This window comes from Podarcis pityusensis, assembly GCF_964106645.2.
Source record: "Podarcis pityusensis genome assembly, chromosome: 17".
In the NCBI taxonomy this organism is placed as follows: Eukaryota; Metazoa; Chordata; class Lepidosauria; order Squamata; family Lacertidae; genus Podarcis; species Podarcis pityusensis.
The window spans coordinates 35,569,712-35,593,620 of NC_138042.1; the positions used below are offsets into that span (position 1 = coordinate 35,569,712).

At 45.6% G+C, this 23,909-nt stretch overlaps 2 long non-coding RNA genes across 2 annotated transcripts; one reads left to right on the forward strand and one right to left on the reverse strand.

Moving 5' to 3' along the window:
- Positions 1-3,937: 3,937 nt before the first annotated feature.
- On the reverse strand, positions 3,938-6,711 carry LOC308466317. The gene is made up of 2 exons (XR_013980733.1): positions 6,556-6,711; positions 3,938-4,221 (listed from the first exon to the last, which is right to left on the reverse strand). It is a non-coding gene; the product is annotated as an uncharacterized lncRNA (long non-coding RNA).
- Positions 6,712-6,773: 62 nt separating this feature from the next.
- On the forward strand, positions 6,774-14,889 carry LOC308466338. Its single transcript, XR_013980771.1, has 3 exons — positions 6,774-6,888; positions 11,803-11,895; positions 12,812-14,889. It is a non-coding gene; the product is annotated as an uncharacterized lncRNA (long non-coding RNA).
- Positions 14,890-23,909: the final 9,020 nt, after the last annotated feature.

Here is a 23,909-nt window from a genome sequence, read left to right on the forward strand (position 1 = left end):
CACCTACCCACCCACACCAATGATTTATTTCATTTATTGGCCATAACAATCTATATACCACTTAGCACTATAGTCTCTAAACAGTTAAAAAAAAATACAATGAGTATTCACAAACTGATGCGGAAGATTGGAAAAATGAGAAACTGAAATTGATATATTTGCCGATCCATAACTCTGGATTTTAAATAAAAGAAAACTGTTCTCAACCCATTTCATGTTTAAATCAGTCATATATTTATTGCTAATCCCTTTAAAAAAACAACAACAACACACACACCATAGCCCTCAGGTTCTATGAACCTGTTTCTCTCCCATAGCTTCATTTCTCCTGATAATCTATCAATAGATAGAGAGATAGTCCCAGACTACGCTTGCTTTTAAACTTTTCAAAAACTGCACAAACATCCCTAATAGGGTTTGAATTTATAACTGTGAAATCCTTCCTGCTAATTGTTGTTGTTGTTGTTGTTGTTGTTTAGTCGTGTCCAACTCTTCATGACCCCCTGGACCAGAGCACGCCAGGCACTCCTGTCTTCCACTGCCTCCCGCATTTTGGTCAAACTCATGCTGGTACTGTAGCTTCAAGAACACTGTCCAACCATCTCGTCCTCTGTCGTCCCCTTCTCCTTGTGCCCTCAATCTTTCCCAACATCAGGGTCTTTTCCAGGGAGTCTTCTGTTCTCATGAGGTAGCCAAAGTACTGGAGCCTCAGCTTCAAGGATCTGTCCTGATTTCCTTCAGAATGGATAGGTTTGATCTTCTTGCAGTCCATGGGACTCTCAAGAGTCTCCTCCAGCACCAGAATTCAAAAGCATCAATTCTTTGGCGATCAGCCTTCTTTATGGTCCAGCTCTCACTTCCATACATCACTACTGGGAAAACCATAGCTTTAACTATACGGACCTTTGTTGGCAAGGTGATATCTCTGCTTTTTAAGATGCTGTCTAGGTTTGTCATTGCTTTTCTCCCAAGAAGCAGGCGTCTTTTAATTTTGTGGCTGCTGTCACCATCTGCAGTGATCATGGAGCCCAAGAAAGTAAAATCTCTCACTGCCTCCATTTCTTCCCCTTCTATTTGCCAGGAGGTGATGGGCCCACTGGCCATGATCTTCGTTTTTTTGATGCTGAGCTTCTAACCATATTCCTGCTAATACAGTACATCAAAGATATTTTTCCCCCAGTAGACAGACCAGTTTGTTCACTTCTTCCTGTAACAGCTGAACTTTCAAGCCTCATCTTTAATGTCCAAGCATAGCAGCACAATAATATTTTGCATTAGGAAATGCCAGCCCTCTGACATTTTATTTATTTATTTTTGCTGATAGAGCATTTTGGATGTAGCTCTAAGTTCCTTGCCTGCCCATAAAAAGATAAACCAAAGACCTTGCCATTTTTAAATTAAACAATCATTTACTTTTAACATTATATTTAATCATAGGAAGAAAATACGAGGCTTTCTATTCATTTTTATAACCAAGCCAGCCACAAGAGATTTATGCCTTCCCAGCTGGATCAGTTTTTTCTTACTTCCTGCATCAGTTTGGAGTGATTATATTGAATTAAATCTTCCAGATCTTGAGTAATCCAAATCCCCAGGTATCTATTGGGGGGTCTTTCTCCGTGGAATTCAATATCTTTTCACAATATTATCTTTCATATTCCTCTGGCATATGATAAGCAAACCACTCTGATCTTTGCACAATAACAGTTTGAAATCTGCCCAAATTCATTGAGCAAGCTTGTTTCAAATGATTTCTCTGAATCCCTCAAAATAATTTGCATTTTGAATGATTACCTATTATTTGCATCCTTGATAATTATCAGGTCCATTCTGATGGCCTCCTCCGCCATTAAAAGGTAAAGGGACCCCTGACCGTTAGGTCCAGTCATGGCCGACTCTGGGGTTGCGGCCCTCGTCTCGCTTTATTGGCCGAGGGAGCCGGCATACAGCTTCCGGATCATGTGGCCAGCATGACTAAACCGCTTCTGGCGAACCAGAGCAGCGCACGGAAACGCCGTTTACCTTCCCGCCGGAGCGGTACCTATTTATCTACTTGCACTTTGACGTGCTTTTGAACTGCTAGGTTGGCAGGAACAGGGACCGAGCAACAGGAGCTCACCCCGTTGCGGGGATTCGAACTGCCGACCTTCTGATCAGCAAGTCCTAGGCTCTGTGGTTTAACCCACAGCGCCACACACGTCCCTCCTCCACCATTACTTATATCCAAATGTTGAATCACAGTGGTGTCAATGAGCCTCCTTGTTGAGTCTGCAGTTTTAAAATTCTACCTTATTTACAAATATTGAGGCTGTAGGATTAGTATAAATCAGTTTGATTCATGTGATGAAATTCTTAATGACATTTTCCTTTGAGTAGATATGTACAGGAGTGTGCTGCTAGCGGTTGTCAGTGTTTTTGGGAACCTGGATGTTGATCACATTAAATTCCCGGCAAGGTAAGCAGAACCGAACAATGGGGTCAGGGAAGGCTGATTCAAGCTGTGGAGCCAAGCAGTGTGTGTGTGTGGTGCTGAGGTCTAAACCACTGAGCCTCTTGGGCTTGCCGATCAGAAGGTCGGTGGTTCGAATCCCTGCAATGAGATGAGCTCCAGTTGCTCTGTCCCAGCTCCTGCCAACCTAGCAGTTCGAAAGCACACCAGTGCAAGTAGATAAATAGGTACCACTGCGGCGGGAAGGTAAATGGTGTTTCCATGCGCTCTGGTTTCCATCATGGTGTTCTGTTGTGCTAGAAGTGGTTTAGTCATGCTGGACACATGAACCAGAAAGCTGTCTGTGGACAAGCGCCGGCTCCCTTGGCCTGAAAGCAAGAAGAGTGCCGCAACCCCATAGTTGCCTTTGACTGGACTTAACTGTCCAGGGGTCCTTACCTTTTACCTTTTTACCTTTCCTTGTAACACTAATCTGGGGTGGGTGGGTGATGGGGAACTTGTAGGTGTGAAGTAGTACATGGGAGGGTCGCTTAACCCTCCACCCACCCACACCTTTCCTGCAAATACCACTCCTAGGTTGTTTTCTAAAGTTTTACCCTCTGGGCTTTGAGAGTGAGCCAGGTGGTGGTTAAAGAGACCTGGGGGTCGTAGGGGGATTGCAGAGGATGACCAGCGAGCACAAGAAAAGTTAAGCTCCCTTTCCTCTTCACTGATCCTCCCCCTGAAAGCCCCCCCCCCATTCCCATTATCTTAGTAGATGTGGGACTGGAATCATTCATTTTCCATAATTGTGTTTTGTTCCACCCTGAGTCAGATTTGTGAAGAAAACATGAGGCAACCAACCTCATATAATCAATATGCTTGAGTCTAATTAATGCAAGAAAGGGTTAATACCATAGAGTAAGCTGTCCTGCCAGGCTTAGCTATGTCACTTCCCTAACCTTGAGAGGAAATAGGTAATCAAGTCTATTGTACCCTGGCCCCCAGTCTACCTGAGAGGCTCAGCATATGAAGAGGTTTGCACTGGCTGTTTCAGCTCAATGGCATGGCTCTCACCAGCCATTATTGAGTTCCTATACCAATAATTTAGGAACTTCTACCACTTTGTAGCTAAGCTAAGTTTTACTGCCTATGCAACTTTTCTAACTGATGTATTGAAAAGCACATGAATCTGACCTTTGGAGAGTTAATAAGCCATTTTTAAAGTTACCAAATGTGTGGTCTTTCCCTATTGCTGGGGGAAGAGGGAAACTTGAAAGGGCATATTTTAATGGTCCAACAGCCAATATTTCCATGTTTTACTTTGCTGCATATTTTGTGATTTTAAATCTCTGCTGGGGTTCTCTCACCAAAGAGTACTTGCCCCAAACTTGGACCGTGGCATCTAGAGATTTCTCCCTCCCCACACCGCCCCACGGTTGGCACCAAAAGAAAAGGGCATATTTCTTAAGTCTCTCAACAACAAAGCAAAGCAATAAAAACTCAGCATTAGGTAAGCATTAGACATTATATCTGATTCCACTCTGCCAGGATACAATGCTAACTTTAAGTTACACCGTAAAAGCTGTTATTGAGCAGAAACTATGCAGAGTCCAACCATTTAGAGAGTTGAGTTCAGTGTCCTTTCCTTTATCCTCTCTGCCTGTGGACTGGTTTGAGCTGGAGGTTATTAAAGTGGGGAGAGGCTAAAGTTTTCATGCTGGAGGCTCTGTGTGCAGTACAATTTCGATACATAGCCAGTGGAGCCCTCCAATGCGCTTTCAGACAATTATCTGAAAGGAACACACATGAAAATCACATGACTGCACCAACGGTGGCTGCAAGTGTTTTGTGCAAATTTTGTTCTGACCCTTTGTCTCATTTCGCACAGAAGTCAAGGAATGCACCTAGGATTGCTCAAAGCAGCACATAGCTGACACAGCAACACACCTAAGCAGTAATAAAAACACGGATGCTGAATTCCAAAACACAGTGGCCATATCAGATGTTAGTTAAAAGCTTTGGTAGATAAATGTGGGTGGAATGCAAACTGCAAGAACAGAAATCCCAAAACAGGGGCCAATGCTGAAAAGGTCCTGCTCTGTCCCCTGACAAATGCCACTCAGTTTATATCAATGAACAGGGCAGTGTGTCCTGTTTCACTGTCTGAGGCCAAATACATTTGGGAATGTATCGTCCCAAAGCAGTACTACCATCGAGTCCCAGAGACATCTCGCGAGATCTCACCAGAAGCTGGTGCCACTGCCAGCACCACTTCTCTGTTGATGGTGGAGGTGATGGCTGTGATGGTCAGGGGGGGACGGACCAACTTGGACTTCAGGTGCCTGAGGCAGATGTCTTATCCTGCCTCAAGGGTAGGCCAGCCCCATCAAGGAAATGAGAGCAGATCCTTACTGGATAATCTAAACCAGGGTTTCCCAAACTTGGGTCTCCAGCTGTTTTTGGACTACAACTCCCACCATCCCTAGCTAGCAGGAGCAGTGGTCAGGGATGATGGGAACTGTAGTCCAAAAACAGCTGGAGACCCAACTTTCTGAAACCCTGATTGAAACATAAGGAAATGCTTCAGTTGTTTATCTGAATCAATTCATTCTGTAACTGAAAGAAAGAATGAATGAATGAATGAATGAATGAATGAGGAAAAGGTTTTGCTGTACCGGAAGAATAAGATAGAAGAGCCCTGAGACTGTAGAGCACAGATGGTTAACCTGCGGCCCTCCAGATGTTGTTGGACTGCAACTCCTGTCTGTGCCAGCTGGAAGGCCCATGATCAAGGTTGATGGGAGTTGTAGTTCAACAGCATTTGCAGGGCAACCTCATCCTTGTAGAGGGCATTGCCCCATTTCAGAGTGCAGGTGGAGCATATCATTTTTCAATGCTCCTTCACATGAAAAAATTCCCGGCATGTAGAAACTTAGCACACAAGGATGGAGAAAGGTTCTAACTCAGTGCTTCCCTTGCTGTGAGAATTCTGCGTGTTTGTTTTATGTGGAGGGACTCTCAAAATGTCAGGGACTGTGCTGAGGAGGGCTGCACTGAGGAAGAATGGTGAGTGCCTCCCCCTCCCCCTGCTCCGCGTCCTGAATCTTCCCAGGAGCAGGAGGATGGTATAGATTTGGAACAGTGGTTTGCAGAGGGGCATAGTTCAGAAGGCAGAAGCTGGGAAATACTGGATGGGGAACAGCTAGAAGAAGAAACACTGGAAGAGAGAGGGTTAACAGATTCACAGTCTCTGGACAGCATTCATCCTCCTTCTCCAAAGTCACGGAGAGCTCAGAAAGTGTCAGAACAGACGGGTACAAGCTCAGATCACAAGATGGAGGAGTGAGATAGATTAATAGGGACGGAGAGGGGGAGTGACCCTTAACTGGGAGCACCATATTTCTAGGAGATAGGTTCTTTGTTCTCTCAAGGTGATTATCAAAGATTGTAATTGGTAAGACGTTCCTTTCTTTGATCTTCTTATCTACTGCCACGGGGTAAAAGGTAAAGGTAAAGGTACCCCTGCCCGTACAGGCTAGTCGTGTCCGACTCTAGGGTTGTGCGCCCATCTCACTTAAGAGGCCAGGGGCCAGCGCTGTCCGGAGACACTTCCGGGTCACGTGGCCAGCGTGACAAAGCTGCATCTGGCGAGCCAGCGCAGCACACGGAAACGGCGTTTACCTTCCCGCCAGTAAGCGGTCCCTATTTATCTACTTGCACCTGGGGGTGCTTTCGAACTGCTAGGTTGGCAGGCGCTGGGACCGAGCAAGGGGAGCGCACCCCACCGCGGGGATTCGAACCGCCGACCTTTCGATCGGCAAGTCCTAGGCACTGAGGCTTTTACCCACAGCGCCACCCGTGTCCCACGGGGAGAGGAAGCCAATTCCCTGAAGCCTGACAACATCCCAGCAGACCCCATTGCTGATAATGGTCCCTGGCTACCATCCCCCTTTAAAATAACTTGTCTTTGTCTGACAGCCTGATTTTAGCAGCCATTTTAATTTCCCACAATGCTCCTGACATCATTTCGGGCACTGCTGTGAGTGCTGCTGCCTACCGCCCCCATCACCAGGTGAGCCTTCCAGGGGCCACCAATGGACCACTAAACTCAAGCCTCTTCATACCTGGAGCTGGTCCTGCACTTCACCAAAGCACCACCTTTCTCAGCCACCCAATTGCACCCTCTTTCTGCCAATTCTGAGGTTTATGGTTGCATCCTCACACTCTGCCCATTGAGGTCTGTTGTACAGTTGCTGTCTCCATCACGTTTGCTGCTTCCTCTGTCACAAACACCTTACCCAATGCTCATGGCTTTGTGACATCAACAATAATGTGGCCAATACCCACCATCTGCTCAGAAAACTCTGCATACCTGGCAACCAGCGCACTTAAGGCATGGGACAAAAAGAGATTAGGGTTCTTTGTTCTCTCGCTGTGATTATCAAAGTTTCTAATTGGTAAGAAGACTCCTGTTCCTTTGTTCTGCTTATCTACTGCCATGGGGGGAGGAAGCCAATTCTCTGAAGCCTGACACAAAGATGTGATTGTTGTATCTGCAGTCTGAAGTGGTACGGTCCATTCTACCATCCCAGGGCTCTCCCACTTCATTCTGTTGTGGGTTTAGATACAACCTGGTTTCCGCTGCAGTCCGTTACATAATTGTCAAAATTATTAATTTCTTCAGGGCGCTAGCCAGTCTTATCTCCTCTTTGGAGGCTCCCTGTTCAAGCAGTAGTAGGTCTGGAGCTCAGCAAGGCATTAATACTCCGTGCCAGGACTTGGATAGAAGTAGGGTGGCAACTTTGCTTGACAAATCTATCAAAAGAGAGTTTGACCTTTGATGGTTATTCATTGAGCTGATCGTCTTTGTAAGTGACTAAGGTAGTTAACGCATCATAAAAATCTACACAAGCGACTTGGCAAGTGTCCTCTTGGTTGCCTTGGCCAATTACCACATCCATCACTTAGGCTGATGGAATGGAAGAGCAATGTTTTATATGTAAATCACTAGCTGTACCATTTTCATTTTTCATGGGAAGTCTGCACAAGCCTTTAAAATATCCATCTCCGGCACCCAGAGATTTGCTTTTATCTTTCACCATTAATATTCACCACCAGCCAGGCATAGGAGATAGTCACTGGGAAGTTCCAGTTTCCTTGCCAAGACAGACTTTTGTTTAAATTTATAATGGTCGCTCTTTGGGGAATTGCTGAGAAGTTAAGTCTGTGCTTTGTTTTTGATTGGCTTGGATTTGGAGCATCTCAAGTAAGAAAAAAGGTATCACACATCTGAAGAGTGTCATGTACAGTAGTGCTTTGAGTGTTCTGCTAAGACTGGGGAAGAGACCCAGGTGCAAATCTCCACCACCCAGTTATGAAGCTTACCAGGTGATCTTGGATGAGTCACTATCTTTCTCAACCTAACCCACCCCACAGGGTCGTTGTGAGGGTAAAAGTGGAGGGAGATAATGTTTGAATTTGCAGGCTACCCTGTGTGCTGGTCCCAAGTGTGTGTGTGTGTGTGTGTGTGTGTGTGTTACCATGCGGCATGGTCTGTGTCCGGTCCGAGGCTGAAGCGGGGTCCAAGGCAGGGAGTCGGGCATGGTCAGGAACTCTGGCAGAAAGCAGGACAGCGTGCCGGCAGGAACAGGTGACCAACGATGTTGCTCCCACAACCTGGGACTGGCAGGCTGGCCTTTATCTCCTCTGAGGCATAGGGTGGCCCTGGTCCACAGGTGACTTGCCTCTCCTGGCCTGGAAGCGAGCACTCCTCCTGTGAGAACTTAGTTCCCTCCGCCTCTCTGCACTGACCCTCTGCTGCTCAGGAGAGGCTGGAGGGTTACTGGACCCAGAGGCAACCTCACCTTCCCCTGATTGGGCTGGGAGAGGAGCACCTGCAGGCAATGGGTCCTCGATCACCTCCGGAGCCAGAGCGGATTCGGCTGGTGTCTGCTTCTGAGGATCCGGCACAGGTGAGGGCCCTTCAGGTTCAAACCCCTGCCCCAGCTCAGACGGCCCTGGACTCCTGTGCAGGCTGGGATTCCTCAGGTTCAGCCTCTGAATCAGATTCCCAGGCCATCACACCCTGAGAGCGTTTGTGTGGAAGGGTGGGATTTAAAACATTGCACAAATAAGTAAAGAAAAAAAAGGAGGGACAGAACAGAAGAGAATATGGGTCATGCAATTTAATTGAACAGCAATCAGGATCAGAGCTGAGTCGTAACTGGTTGTTGAGTGGAACCATAGTCAGGAACTCGAAGCCAAGATGACTCAAGTCCCTGGCCCTCAAGACTTTCCCCAAGCCACGCCATGCTCTTCCCAGGTGGTTACATTCTGTCCTACAGGGAAGTGGGTGGCGCTGTGGTCTAAACCACTGTGCCTCTTGGGCTTGCTGATCAGAAGGTTGGCGGTTCAAATCCCCGCAACTGGGTGAGCTGCCGTTGCTCTGTCCCAGCTCCTGCCAACCTAGCAGTTTGAAAGCATGCCAGTGCAAGTAGATAAATAGGTACCACTGTGGTGGGAAGGTAAACAGTGTTTCCATGCGCTCTGGTTTCCGTCACTGTGTTCTGTTGCGCCAGAAGCGGTTTAGTCATGCTGGCCACATGACCCGGAAAGCTGTCTGTGGACAAACGCCGGCTCCCTTGGCCTGAAAACGAGATGTGCACCGCAACCCCATAGTCACCTTTGACTGGACTTCACTGTCCAGAGGTCCTTTACCTTTACTTTACCTTACATCCTGTCCTTACACTGATCTGCATCCTTTTCATGTGCTGGAATGTGCCCTTGCCCCGTGACAGTTCCACTTGCTTGTCTCAATGAAGGCTGAGGGAGGGTGTAGTAACCTTGAACTTTTAAGCGCACACACACACAAACACACACACACACACATTCATTGGTTTTTAAGCAAATACAGATACAAGAACCATTAAACACTTATCCAGCAGTACACCTAATGGTGTTTGTTCTATCCATTGACTTTAGACACAAGCTTACACATTCCATGTTAAAACCTATTACTTAACATAACCTCTTCGCTGAGAAGATTGAGCAGTTAGTATAACAAGTTCTTGATGTGGGTCATTAACATACTTAAAGCAAGGGGTTCACCTTGGACAGTGTCTCTATTTGTCATGCCTTTAATTTCCCTTCTGTGTCTGGTGAGATGCTAATACATTGCTGTATCCCAGATATTATTTCCCCTATCTTCTTCTTATTATTTAAATATATTTTTTATTTGCTTTTCTGTTATGTCTCATAATCAACACATGCTATGTTACAGTCATACATAAAAAAATAGCATAGGCATAAAACATAAACATATGATAGTGATAATAACGTATCTAAATTCTAACGTATCCGGGAAGGGCGGGGTATAAATAAATTATTCTTATTATTATTCTTATTATTCTTATTATTCTTATTATATTATTATTATTATTATTATTATTATTATTATTATTATTATTTCTTCCAAGATTATTTAAATCCTCTATGTCTTTTCTTTCTTTCCTTTTCTTTTACACAGTAGTCATCATAAATAAATGAGAATAAAAATGTGCACCCCACTATCCAACCTCCCAAAATTTCAACACCTCTTGCGATGGTTTGACCCCTTTCCATTTTAACAGTAGAAACACCCTCCCTATCTCCTCATAATCATTTCTCCTGCATTTTCCCCATCTTACCTTAATGGCACATGTTAATTTATCATTAATAGCTATATCCCGTTCCCTTATCTTCTGTCCCCAACATCACACTGCCTCTCCCCAGCATATTGTCAGCAGAGGCAATTGCCTCACTTTGCCCAATGACAGGGCTGGCTCTGACCTTTATGTATTGCAGCAGCAGCAGCAGAGATCCAGACTTCAGGTCCACCCAGGCACGCCAGAGTTAAATTTGCTGGTGTTCCAAAGGGAGCACCTTTCTTCTAACCTAATGAATGGAAGAGGGACAAAAGGCAGGAGGTGAACAGTGAACCCAGGCGCCAGGCCCACAAACTTTTATTTGGTCCTCCGGTGAACAAGGGGCCTTTTGTTTTCTGCTTGTACCAGCCTATGGAGCGCATCTCCAATTAGTGTAATTCAGTCCAGCTCTTCCCCGGAACTCTGCTGACAGTTACCACCCGCAGATGTCCTTTTAACAAGACTTGGACTGCACCGCCTGCCAGTTACATCGCTTTGCCGTTTCATTATATTTTGCAGATTATCACTGATATTCATTTTTAACTAGGTATTCATCCCTTGGCCTTCCCATGCAGGAGGCCACTGCATTTAGCTCAGAAAAGCCTTAGAATGGCATAATCATTTCTTCCAGTGATTCAAGTTCTCATTTGTTCCTCTTGTGTGCACCATGAATCCCCAAGGGACTAGAGCAGTCTTCCCTTCTTCTTCTTCTTCTTTGGCGATCACTCATAGCTGATTAAGATTGTCTTCCATAAACACAGTTTTAACAGTGAGTCCGTAAGTGACTGTGGAGGCTAATTCTGGATCCACATGTCCTTCCAGAGTAGGGACATAGGTTTCTGGGTGGGAGTTGATCACGGTGAGGGTTTGCCAAGCGTGCCTTCCTCTTAGCACGTTTCTCCTTTTCGTCCTGAGTATGAGCGTCTTCAAAGCCCATGACACCTTTGGTAAAGGCTGTTCTCCAACTGGAGCGCTTGCAGGCCAGGGTTCCCCAGTTGTCAGTGTTTATACTACATTTTTTTAGATTTGCCTTGAGAGAGTCTTTAAACCTCTTTTGTTGACCACCACTTTCCATTTTTAAGTTTGGAATAGATTAGTTCCTTTGGAAGACGATAATCAGGCATCTGAACATGACCAGTCCAAAGAAGTTGATGTTGAAGACCACATTATGATAGACGGCAGAGGCCCCTGGGTCTAGTAGCACTTTTGTGATGTCACATGTCAGCAATGTCATGTGCTAGTGATGTCATAATCATGTAAAGGTAAAGGTACCCCTGCCCGTACGGGCCAGTCTTGCCAGACTCTAGGGTTGTGCGCTCATCTCACTCTATACGCCTGGAGCCAGCGCTGTCCGCAGACACTTCCGGGTCACGTGGCCAGCGTGACAAGCTGCATCTGGTGAGCCAGCGCAGCACACGGAATGCCGTTTACCTTCCCTCTGGTAAGTGGTCCCTATTTATCTACTTGCACCCGGAGGTGCTTTCGAACTGCTAGGTTGGCAGGCGCTGGGACCGAACGACGGGAGCGCACCCCGCTGCGGGGATTCAAACCACCGACCATGCGATTGGCAAGTCCTAGGCGCTGAGGTTTTACCCACAGCGCCACCCGCGTCCCTCATGTATGTTACCCACAGCGCCACCCGTGTCCCTCATGTATGTATAATCATGTATGTTTCCTTAACTCTCACAGCTGTAGCTGCTCCTGGCAAGGGGGCCACTATGTGATCAAGACTGGACCTACCATTAGGCAGAGTGAGGCAGTGAGAGGAGTAAATCACACTGAGTAAGTTGGAGTCAACTCTTTATTCACAAACACAGGAATGTCAGCCCCAATGAGAACGGCAGCTCACCTCCGGCAGGTCTTGCTGCCACGAAGCACTTGCTGAGACTGAAGGTCCCTGCCTCCCCATAGCTGCCTGTCCCTTCCTCCCCAGGGTTTCTCCCAAGCAATCTGAGATGATGCCTACATGAAGATAACCTTGCCTCCATCCTCTTCATGAGGTTCTGGGAGAGAAGCTGTGAGGGGAGCTTGTCACAGCTGGAGGGGGAGACACCCATGCCTCTTCACCAGCCTGACTCACCTCTGCTTTTTGGCCTCCCTCCTCTCCTACTTCAGTTTTTGCCGCTTATTCTGGACTTCTTTCTGCCACAGAGTCTCCCTTCTCACAAAGCCCTGTTACCTCTTCAGTTTCCAACACCTCCTCTTCCCAGTCATCCCACCACCAATTCACTCCTCTGAGTCTTCTTTCCTTGGGGGTTCCCCAGCTGGTTCCACCCAACATTCCTTTGCATCCATCCAGTCCATGACGGACAGCTGTCTCAGGTGGAAAATGCTGGGAGACAGGCAGTAGTGGATAGGATGGTGGTTCAGGAGCAGGGAGGCTGGTGCAGTGCAGATGTACTAGTGGAGCCATTCTGGCACTCCTCCCTGCCCCCTGATATCCACAGCTCAAGTGGATATTCCCCGTTTCTGCCAAACCATTGTGGCAGGTGAGGTTACAACTCAGTCTAGTTACCGTTGGTATTCAACTCCCAGTAAACGAGCAAAAATGTATAAAACAGGGTCAAATATATGTTGGAAATGTATGGAAAAAGAAGGCACCTTTTATCATATTTTGGGATATGATATATAATGAATTGAAAAAAATGTTTAAAATAACTTTTTCTAAAAAACAATAACCCTGAAGCCTTTCTTTTAGGACTTACAGGTGCCGAAATCTCAATAGAGCAGAAAATATTATTTATGTATGCGACCACGATTGTGCGGATGTTATTGGCCCAGAAGTGGAAAGAAAATAAAGTCCCGACCAGAGAAGAATGGCAGATGAAGTTGATAGACGATGTTGAAATGGCAAAAATAACCAGAAGGCTCAGAAATCAGGAAGACCAGAACTTTAATAAGGAATGGGGGAAATTTATAATTTATCTTAGAAATCATTGTAAACAGTTATAATTGTTAGTAGGATTGGAATAACACTTGTAGTTTGATGGTGTATTTTGGATATACAGTCATACCTCAAGTTGAATGCGCTTTGGGTTGAGCGCGTTCGAGTTGCGCTCCGCAGCAACCCGGAAGTAACGGAGCATGTTAGTTCCAGTTTCGCTGCTCGCGCATGTGCAGACGCTCAAAATGACGTCACATGCATGCGCGGTAGCGGCGAAACGCAACCCGTGCACACGCAGACGCGCCATCGCGTCTTGCATTCCAGTCAGGATGCGAACAGGGCTCCAGAACGGATCCCGTTCGCATCCCGAGGTACCACTGTAATGGAGATGTAAAAGATCTGGATAATTATAAAAAATGCAGAAGGAAATTATTAACAATAGGACCCACAAAGGAGAGGATGTAGGATATTTGATGGTAAAACTTTAATTGGAAAAACCAAATAAATAAATTTATAAAGAACAAAAACAACAACTCAGTCTAGTTTGAATTGTCAGACTGCCTCACTCTTCTCATTCTAGCTACCAGGGCTCTGTCGACAATTTCCCCCCCTCTTCCCAGAGGCAACCTGAGGTTATTGTTGACAGGGCATTAGAGCGAAGTTTATTGTACGCGCTGCAAGACAGATTACGGCAAAATCAAACATCAGATTTTCTACCTTGGAAATAAACCGCCAAGTGACTAAGAAATAAAATGTACTTTTCCCGGAAATATGTAAACAACTATCATTCATGCTGAAGTTCCAATGGCAGTATATGAGTTTTTCAATTAAATTCAAGTCAGCCATGCAGGGACTATGACATCCGTAATTAAAATGTGTTACTTGGGAACTAATAACTTCGAAGCCGAGAGGACGTTTTTGTAAATCAAGTGTAAATACCATTCGCTGCCTCGGATGCTAGAATTATGCTCTCAAGTTTATTTCTGATTAACCACATTGCATATGTCTGAACTAGGACTATCATCCATTTTTATTGATCAGTCATCTGCTTTTTAACCAACTGATCCATTAATCACATAGATTTAAATAATGTGCATGTTGATGCAAACCTCAATATAAGTGTCTTTTGAGACACGGATTGAACGATAACTTACAACCGAACAAGGAAAAATCAGCTGCTGCTGATTTGTTAGAGGAAATATTAAAGCTGAACATTTGTTTGTTTTCATTCATTGCCACAGTAACTCACAGTAACATTGCCACAGTTACTAAAATAGCTGGGGGGGGGGGGGGAGAGATGAATACTAAAGGTGCAGTCATCACCAAAGAATGTAAACTAAAATACAGCCCCTTGCAATTCTCCATCTTATTTGTGGCCAAGAGCCACAGAGAGAACCATATCACCAGATTTCTCCAGGAGGAGCAGAAATTCCCAAGTGTTTTTAGGAGTCAGGCTCCCCGTTAGCAATGGCAGTAGCACAAGTGCTTTCTTAAAAAAAACAAAAACATTTTCCTGAAGGAGTATCAGCACAGCCTGGCAGCCATTTTGAAATTTCCACGAATCCTTCGCCTCCACATTACCTAGGCTAGGGGCATGGGTGTAGCTGGAGTGGGGTGGGGGGCAGTAAATAAATAAAAATACTTAACTAAAAGCAGAAATAATTAGAATATTTGAAACTGAAATGCTCGCTTGAGGCCACTTGTACTGTAGAGCGGTCATTCAGCACCTTGCGGAGAGTAAAGATCTGGTTAAAGTTGACAATGGCAAGCATCTCAATGGGCTATGCTTACTGGGTATGCAGAAAAACTGCATTGGGGAAAAAGGAGGAATTTGAGAAGGAAGTGTTGAAAAGTTTGTTTTAGTTTAGATTTTTAAAAAAGATCAGATGAAAAAAGCGTGTTCTTTGTAATTTTGCAAAATATACTCATTGACTGCATGAAAGGTACTCCCTGACGTTTTTTGGTTTTTTTAAAAAATTAACTTTCTAGTTTTCAAATGACTGAAGATTTTGACAGATTTTTCTGAGCACTTGGGATCAAAAGAAAGTAATTTATAACAACTGGGTGTTGTTTTTTAAATTATTTATGCTTTTCGGGTTTATACATTTCACTAATTTTGCAATCATTTTAACATTTCAAAACTTGACTTCCTTCCCCCTCTTTCTGTGGTTGCTTAAATTTATTTTTAATATCTTCTGCATATCCAGATTAACTTAATTTGTTCATTTATGCATCTACTTTAAATATATACTCTTATGAAACTGCAGGTTATTACAATAATCCTGCCAATGTTCTCATCTGTTTGCAAAATGGTCAATAAACCATTTCCATTTTTTGATAAAAAGTTTGTTATCTTGATTTCTTATTCTTCCGGTAAGCTTCGCCATTCCTGCATATTCCATAAGTTTTGGTATCCCTTTGCTGGGACTTCTGCTTCTTTCCATTTGGGGGCGAGTAACATTCTCGTCACTTTAGTCGCAGACGTGAATAAGTTTCTATACAGTTTTGGTACTTCTGTCCCTATAATTCCCAAAATTATAAATTGTTGAGACATTTCATTCCGAATCTGCTAGACAGAGGATGCTGACAGGTGGCTGTCCTGCCCCTCCAACATAAATCCCAGCTATGCCCCTGCCCCAGGGGTAGCACTAATGCTTCCTCTGCTGCTAGGCACACAATATTTCCCCTATTAAAATGGTTCCTTCTAACTCCCATGGAGGTCAATCTGCATAGCTAGGGTCTTATCCAAAGATCTCAAGAGAATCGGTGAAGAGGAGACTGTGGGATGTGATACACAAGTAGCAGTCAAATACGACATTCCTTGTTTTCCTAGACTGGACATTCAAGGGGATGTTTGGTCCAGCCAGTTGGAACTTCCTGTTTCCTCCTGGGCTGGGACATACTTCCTTTGCATGTGACCAGAGGTGGGCGTGACCTTACCTGTGCAGGTAACAAAAGCACAAGGCACACAGCTCTCTCTCTTTCTGACTTCTTCCGTCATGGGAGCAACAGCTTTTTAGCTAGAGATGCTCTATTGGCTTTCAGCCAAAAGAGGACACTGGGATTATTCCCATATGGGATAGTTCCGCATGTAAATACTTTGCAACTAAGTCTGCCTTCAGGGAGCCAACTGTGGACTGATGATGTTGTGAGTAAACTTCTTTTATTGACTTTAAATAAGATTGTCATGTGTTTATTCTTTTGAGAGGGATAAAATGGGGAACTTACCAGGAACCTACAATTCAATGCTGATTTGTATGATAGTGAAAGGCTTAAACAAGCCTGTAACCAGCCACCCGCTGTGCGTTTGAAAGGGGAAGGCACTCTGCTAAGTAAAGGGACTTGATAACACAAGTTACTGCACCATCACTGCAGATGGTGACAGCAGTCACAAAATTAAAAGACGCCTGCTCCTTGGGAGAAAAGCAATGACAAACCTAGACACATCTTAAAAAGCAGAGACATCACCTTGCCAACAAAGGTCCGTATAGTAAAAGCTATGGTTTTCCCAGTAGTGATGTATAGAAGTGAGAGCTGGACCAGAAAGAAGGCTGGTCGCCAAAGAATTGATGCTTTTGAATTATGGTGCTGGAGGAGACTCTTGAGAGTCCCATGGACTGCAAGAAGATCAAACCTATCCATTCTGAAGGAAATCAGCCCTGAGTGCTCACTGGAAGGACAGATCCTGAAGCTGAGGCGCCAATACTTTGGCCACCTCATGAGAAGAGAAGACTCCCTGGAAAAGACCCTGATGTTGGGAAAGATGGAGGGCACAAGGAGAAGGGGACGTCAGAGGACGAGATGGTTGGACAGTGTTCTTGAAGCTACCAGCATGAGTTTGACCAAAGTGCGGGAAGCAGTGGAAGACAGGAGTGCCTGGCGTGCTCTGGTCCATGGGGTCACGAAGAGTCGGACACGACTAAACGACTAAACAACAACAAAGAGTGAAAAATAGCCCGGCACCTACACGGCTGCCAGGACACACTTCTCATCAACCCCAGAAGATTGCCCACAAGGGCTATCACCCCTGGTCTGGGGCATTTGGTGTCTTTTCTTCCTCCAGTAGCTGTGCCTTTCCACCATAGAATCCCAGGAGAATACAGTCTTGGGAATGTTGTTGCGTCTTGCACAAGATCAGATCACTGGGTTGTCTTCTGTAGCCCAGTTCACAAAGGCAAATGAGCTGGTGGTTTCAAGGAGAAGAACAGGACCCATTAATCATGTAAGTTTCTTTCAAGATGGAACCCAGAGATACGATACTTTGAATAAAGGCAAGGAAGAGTCCTACTTTGCCAATGCAGCGTTCCAAGATCAATGTGGTCAAATCAAAGGCTGCCTGGTTGATGGAAGAGATCCAGAGCAGGTGTGTGTGTGTGTGTGTGATATCACTTGCAGGTGATCAAACTGGAAACCACACAACTAGCAGCCTCAATACCAGGAAGCAAGTTGGTGAGAAAGCCTCTAAGGCCCAGCAGGGTGGAGTTAGGTAAGTCATGCCATCTCAAAGAAGCCAAACGGTGACATAAATTAAGGGTGACCAGATGCAATGGAGGACAGGCCATCTCTGCTTTTAGGAATTGTGCAAAAGAGAAGGTCTGGGGGAAGTTCTGTCGCCTATGTGTGAGACAACAAACACAAGTTAGGAAGGATATTAATAAACAATATATCCTCTCCTGCCTTCTTGAACATTCCCACAGAGACAAGGTAAATGGATACCTGATGCCATGAAGACTATTGAATTGCATTACTGGAGAGCATCAAGGGACTACATATGATCAGAAAAGTAGAGAGAACCCTTCTGTAGATGAGGACCAGCAAGTTTTCCTGCTAGTCGCCTCTAGCTCAGTCTTCCAAATCTGCCTACAATCCTGTGGGCCAGTTCATCTCATTCATGGCTGGGTGTTTGTTTGATAGATTGAGCTTTATTTAAGTTAAAAATAAACACCCCACATTATTTAATTAGTGCTAAAACACTAAGCTTGATTGCCCAATTATTGCCTACAAAACATCAAACGTGTTTAATTTTTTTTTTTGCATAGGAATTGTAGCTCAAAAGTGGTTAATTTAAAAAAGGGTGGGCATTATTGCATAGGTGGATAGTGGAAATGCACCAAGCTTTTGAAAATAAAATAAAAAATCAATTCTTCAATTAGTGCTACAATGCTTTTTTATTTCAATGATAATAGTGCATATATTGCACTATATTAAAAATGCAGCCCTGGAAAGCATTTTTTAAAACGCTGATTAAAAACAAGCATGGCACCCACAGAAATAGTCTTAAATATAGCAAAGGGGTGTGCCAAGAGATTATCCTTTTGCTAGCTCAATACATCACTAGGCACGTTGAAACCATTCCATTTTTTTCATTTTTCATTTCACTTTTATTTGTATATTGCCTTTCTACATTACTATATGCAACATGGTTTATAAGCTGAAGAAACAACAAAGATCATACACCTTATAAATACCGTATTTTTTGCTCTATAAGACTCACTTTTTCCCTCCTAAAAAGTAAGGGGAAATGTGTGTGCATCTTATGGAGCAGATGCAGGCTGCGCAGCTATCCCAGAAGCCAGAACAGCAAGAGGGATTGCTGCTTTCACTGCGCAGAGATCCCTCTTGCTGTTCTGGCTTCTGGGATTCAGAATAATATTTTTTTTTCTTCTTTTCCTCCTCCAAAAACTAGGTGCGTCTTGTGGTCTGGTGTGTCTTATAGAGCGAAAAATACGGTAACTTGTACAAAAATGTCTTCTAGGGCTGGAGGTTGGGGCAGGGCCGGTGGAAAAAGACTTTGTCTGATGGCCAAGCAGAAAGTCTCTCTCCCTCATCATGGCTCTGGGAAGGGCAGAAGAAAAGGTTCTCTGGGTTCCTTTCGCATTCCTTCCAAAAGAGTTTCCTTCAGTTGGGGGGACTGTGGGGGTGGAAAAACTGCAGGGAAAACATAGGAGGACAAATATTTGATTATAATGTCTGTCAGATGACCCAGAAAAAGTGAATAATAATAATGATAATAATAAATTTTATTTATATCCCGCCCTCCCCAGCCGAAGCCGGGCTCAGGGCGGCTAACAACAATAAAACAGTACAACAGTACAACACAACACAACACTCTAAAATCATTCATTATAAAATTAATTCAAATCAACCCAATAGCAACCATTGGGCCAATGTTTGGCCCACTTTCAGAGAGAGTGCATCGGATGAATATTCTGCATTTGTGAATATTAATCCCTCCCCGGCTGAACTTCCCTCTGCTGTCTTTCCCTCCCTTCCCTGTTTTGTTGTTTCTTCCGCTGCTAACAGTTAAGATTTGTAGACCTATTGGGGCAGGAGCAGGCATTTTGCTGATATCAACACCGCCAGGGACATCAACATTTGCAGCTGAGAATTCCAAGGAGAATTTGGGGAACAGATTTCTGTTGCAGTACATGACGTGAAGGGAATTCTAGGCGAACAGGAGATACTGCAGGGGGTACTTGAGTAATTTCCAGTGCTGCTGCAGAGCTCTGCCTGATAAGACGGCATCTGCAGGAGGGTTGAGATGATTTTTCAGGTATCCTGAGTCCAGGGTGCATAGTAGGATACCAAGATCAGCACCTTATAGGTAAAGGACCCCTGGATGACTAAGTCTAGTCAAAGGTGACTATGGGGTTGCGACGCTCATCTCGCTTTCAGGCTGAGGGAGCCAGTGTTTGTCCATAGACAGCTTTCTGGGTCATGTGGCCAGCATGGCTAAACCGCTTCTGGTGCAACAGAACACAGTGACAGAAACCAGAGTGCATGGAAACACCGTTTACCTTTCCACCACAGTGGTCCCTATCTATCTACTTGCACTGGTGTGCTTTCGAACTGTTAGGTGGGCAGAAGCTTGGACAGAGCAATGGGAGCTCACTCCATTGCAGGGATTTGAGCTGCCAACCTTCCAATCAGCAAGCCAAAGAGGCTCAGTGGTTTAGACCAAAGCGCCACCCACATCCCAACTCCAATTCCAAGGAGCAAGTGGCAATGGCAGCAGCAGTGGACAATGCATTTGTTGGAGGCTAGATATGCTGCCCCCGTGGGTTCTGCCACCTGAGGTGGTTGCTTCACCTTTCTTCATGGGTGGGTCAACCTGGGCTGGAAAGTTCATAGTATGTGCCACAGCCCATCTCTTCTGCCTTTCTTTCTTTCCTCATTCCAGTTAAATATATATATACAATGGAACCTCAGGTTGCGAACGTGATCCGTGCGGGAGGCACGTTCGCAACTTGCATCGTTCGCAACCCGCAGCGCAGCGTCTGCTCACGTGCGGGTCGCGATTCGGCACTTCTGCGCATGCGCGAAGTGCGATTTAGTGCTTATGTGCGAGCGCCGAAACCCAGAAGTCACCGGTTCCGGTACTCCGGGTTCGGCATGCTGCGCAACCCAAAAACGCATAACCTGAAACATCTGTAACCCAAGGTACCACTATACCATATTTTTCGCTCTATAGGACACACTTTTCCCCTCCAAAAATTAAGGGGAAATGTGTGTGCGTCCTATGGAGCGAATGCAGGCTCCTTGGCTTCAGCGATAGCAACACGAAGCCTCCGAAGCACAGAGGGAGTGCACCGACCTCTCTCACTCTCCAGGCTTCAGGGATAGCCGCCTGAAGCCTTCGGAGCGCAACGTGAATTCCCGCTGCGCTCTGGAGGCTTCGGGTTCCTTTTGCTGAAGCCAGGAGAGCAAGACTCTCCCGGCTTCAGCAGAGAGGGAGGAGAAATGGAAGGGGCTCCGTTTCTCCTGCTGCTTCGCTGAAGGGGCGCTGAGCAGAGAGGGGGAGAATTTTTTTTCTTGTTCTCCCCCTCTAAAACAAGGTGCGTCCTATGGTTGGGTGCGTCCTAGAGAGATATACACACACACACAGAGAGACCTTTTTTCTTTATGCTCTACAAATTGGAGAAGACAGGAGATTATTTGGATGGCCTCATGGCTTGATTGTGAATGTTATAATTGCACTTGAAACGCTATGCAAGTCTGAGCTATGAGGGCACGAGTTTTTTTACATTGTCTAGCGCGTGACGGGCGAAGGCTCATTCTGAGCTGGCCAGCCTTGACCAGATGCAGAGCTTCGTAAAGCACCGATATTTATACAATATTTATTGGAAGCAGATTTTGGCTCGGCATCAAGGCATCCGCATCAGAGCAGATGTGTGAGTCACTGAAAGGCTCCTTCTACACTCCGGCAAGTCGCCGCAGCTGCTTTGGTTAACCGACAGCTCTTTAGATTATAATGAATAATTGGCAGTCAGACAAAACAACGGCTCATCCTGCATGAACTCATTAGCCTAAACTGTTCAGCAAAAGTATACAGAAAAGGGAGAGCCTTAACCAAACAGTGGTGGAACTAGGCCAGAGGCCTCAGGAATAGCAAAGTACAAAGTGATCTGTTCGCTCTGCCTTTGTTTGCTTTTGGGCAATGGCTACTGAACCTATGAAGGTCCTTCTGGCTTTAAGGACTGCAATCCTCAAGACATTGCAGCATACACTCCAACTTTCCTCAGATGACAAAAAGGGACATTTCTCACTCCTCCCCCAACTGACCTTCCTCAACCCCCAATTTTTGGTGTCCCCTCCACCCGCGGAGCATTTGCTAGCAGAAGAAGGGCGGGTGCCACCGCTATTTCACCAATGGGACAAAGCACACACACCCTCCACTGTCCTGAGAAATCCGCTTAATCTCCAGTTTTATTTTATTTAATTCTTTGGTAAGGTAAAGGTAAAGGGACCCCTGACCATTAGGTCTAGTCGTGGCCGACTCTGGGGTTGCGACGCTCATCACTCTTTATTGGCCAAGGGAGCCGGCGTACAGCTTCTGGGTCATGTGGACAGCATGACTAAGCCGCTTCTGACAAACCAGAGCAGCCCACGGAAACGCCGTTTACCTTCCCGCTGGAGTGGTACCTATTTATCTACTTGCACTTTGATGTGCTTTCGAACTGCTAGGTTGGCAGGAGAATTCTTTGGTAGATTGGCAAAAAGAACACACACCAATAAATGAATTTTAGAAAGGATCAAGATTAGACGCAGATGCACAAAGCATTTTTTTAAGAAATCAAGACTGCTTGCATTCCACTCTGCTCCCTTTTTCTTTCCACCCAGGGCGGCCCTGCCCTCTGCTTGCCCCTCAGAGCCAGTGTATCATTCAGGTCTGGGCGTCTCGTCCTCCTCGCCCGCAGTCTCTTTGATCTGCCCAAGGGAGGAAGTTGGTAGTGGCGGCCATGGAGAGTCAACGGGGTGCTCTTTTGCAGCTGCCACCATTTTCATCACTCAGGACAAGCACCGACTCATCCTCCTCCCTGAATGTGGCACTGGTGGGGGAAATAGGGACATTCCAGGATCAAATCAGAAGCCGGGACTTTTGCAAAACAAATTATGGTGTAAAAGATTAAAATACAGTGGTACCTCAGGTTAAGAACTTAATTCGTTCCGGAGGTCCGTTCTTAACCTGAAACTGTTCTTAACCTGAGGTACCACTTTAGCTAATGGGGTCTCCTGCTGAAGAAGAAGAAGAGGAGTTTGGATTTGATATCCCACTTTATTACTACCCTAGGGAGTCTCAAAGCGGCTAACATTCTCCTTTCCCTTCCGCCCCCACAACAAACACTCTGTGAGGTGAGTGGGGCTGAGAGACTTTAGAGAAGTGTGACTGGCCCAAGGTCACCCAGCAGCTGCATGTGGAGGAGCAGAGACGCGAACCTGGTTCCCCAGATTACGAGACTACCGCTCTTAACCACTACACCACACTGGCTGCCGCTGCGCCACCGGAGCATTATTTCTGTTCTCATCCTGAAGCAAAGTTCTTAACCCCAGGTACTATTTCTGGGTTAGCGGAGTCTGTAACCTGAAGCGTATGTAATCTGATGCATCTGTAACCCGACGTACCACTGTAGAAAGAAAGGGGGGGGGAGGAGAAGTGAGAAGGAAACGGTTTACTAAATATGAAAGTAGAACTGTGCTGAGGACAAAGTCAATTAGAAGAAAAGAAGAACTGAAATATGGTTACATGTTCATTGTCCATTAATTGTTCCGTATTGGTTTTTGTATCTTCTTTTGAAGTTTTCTCCCCCCCCTTTCCTTTTATTAGTGTTATGTGTTTTTGTGTTGCAAAATAAATAAACATATTAAAAAACCCCCAAACAAACCAGAAGCCAGGACGGCTTTTGCAATTCCGGACTGTCCCTGGAAAATCGGGGCGCTTGGAGTGTATGTTGCAGCGCTCCCACAATTTAGCTAGGTTTGCCCAGTTGTGCTTGCGCCAGTGCAGTCATACCTCATGTTACGTCCGCTTCATGTTACCCACTTCATGTTACGTTCTTTCAGGTTATGTCCCGCGGCGACCCAGAAGTACCAGAAAGGGTTACTTCTGGGTTTCGCCGCTCGTGCATGTGCAGAAGCGCAAAATGACGTCACACGCATGTGCAGAAGCGGCTAATTGCAACCCGCGCGTGCGCAGACGCGCCACTGCAGGTTGCGTTCTTTTCATGTTGCGAACGGGCCTCCGGAACGGATCCCGTTTGCCACCAGAGGTACCACTGTACTGATTTTATTATTTTTGTGGAGTAGGATGATTTCGAAAGCAGGCCAAACGAGCAGGGAACTCTGTGCCCTAAAAAGGGACAATGCCATATTTTAAGGGATGAGTAGCAACCCTCAGTTCTGCACACACTCATATCTTCCATCCAGGCAAACTGAGGCATCATCAGAGTCCAGCAGCCATTCCAGCCAGGAAATTAAGGAGGGTATAAAGCAGGTTTTAAGGGATGAGGGTGGCGCTGTGGGTTAAACCACAAAGCCTAGGACTTGCCGATCAGAAGGTTGGCAGTTCGAATCCCCGCGACGGGGTGAGCTCCCGTTGCTCGGTCCCTGCTCCTGCCCACCTAGCAGTTCGAAA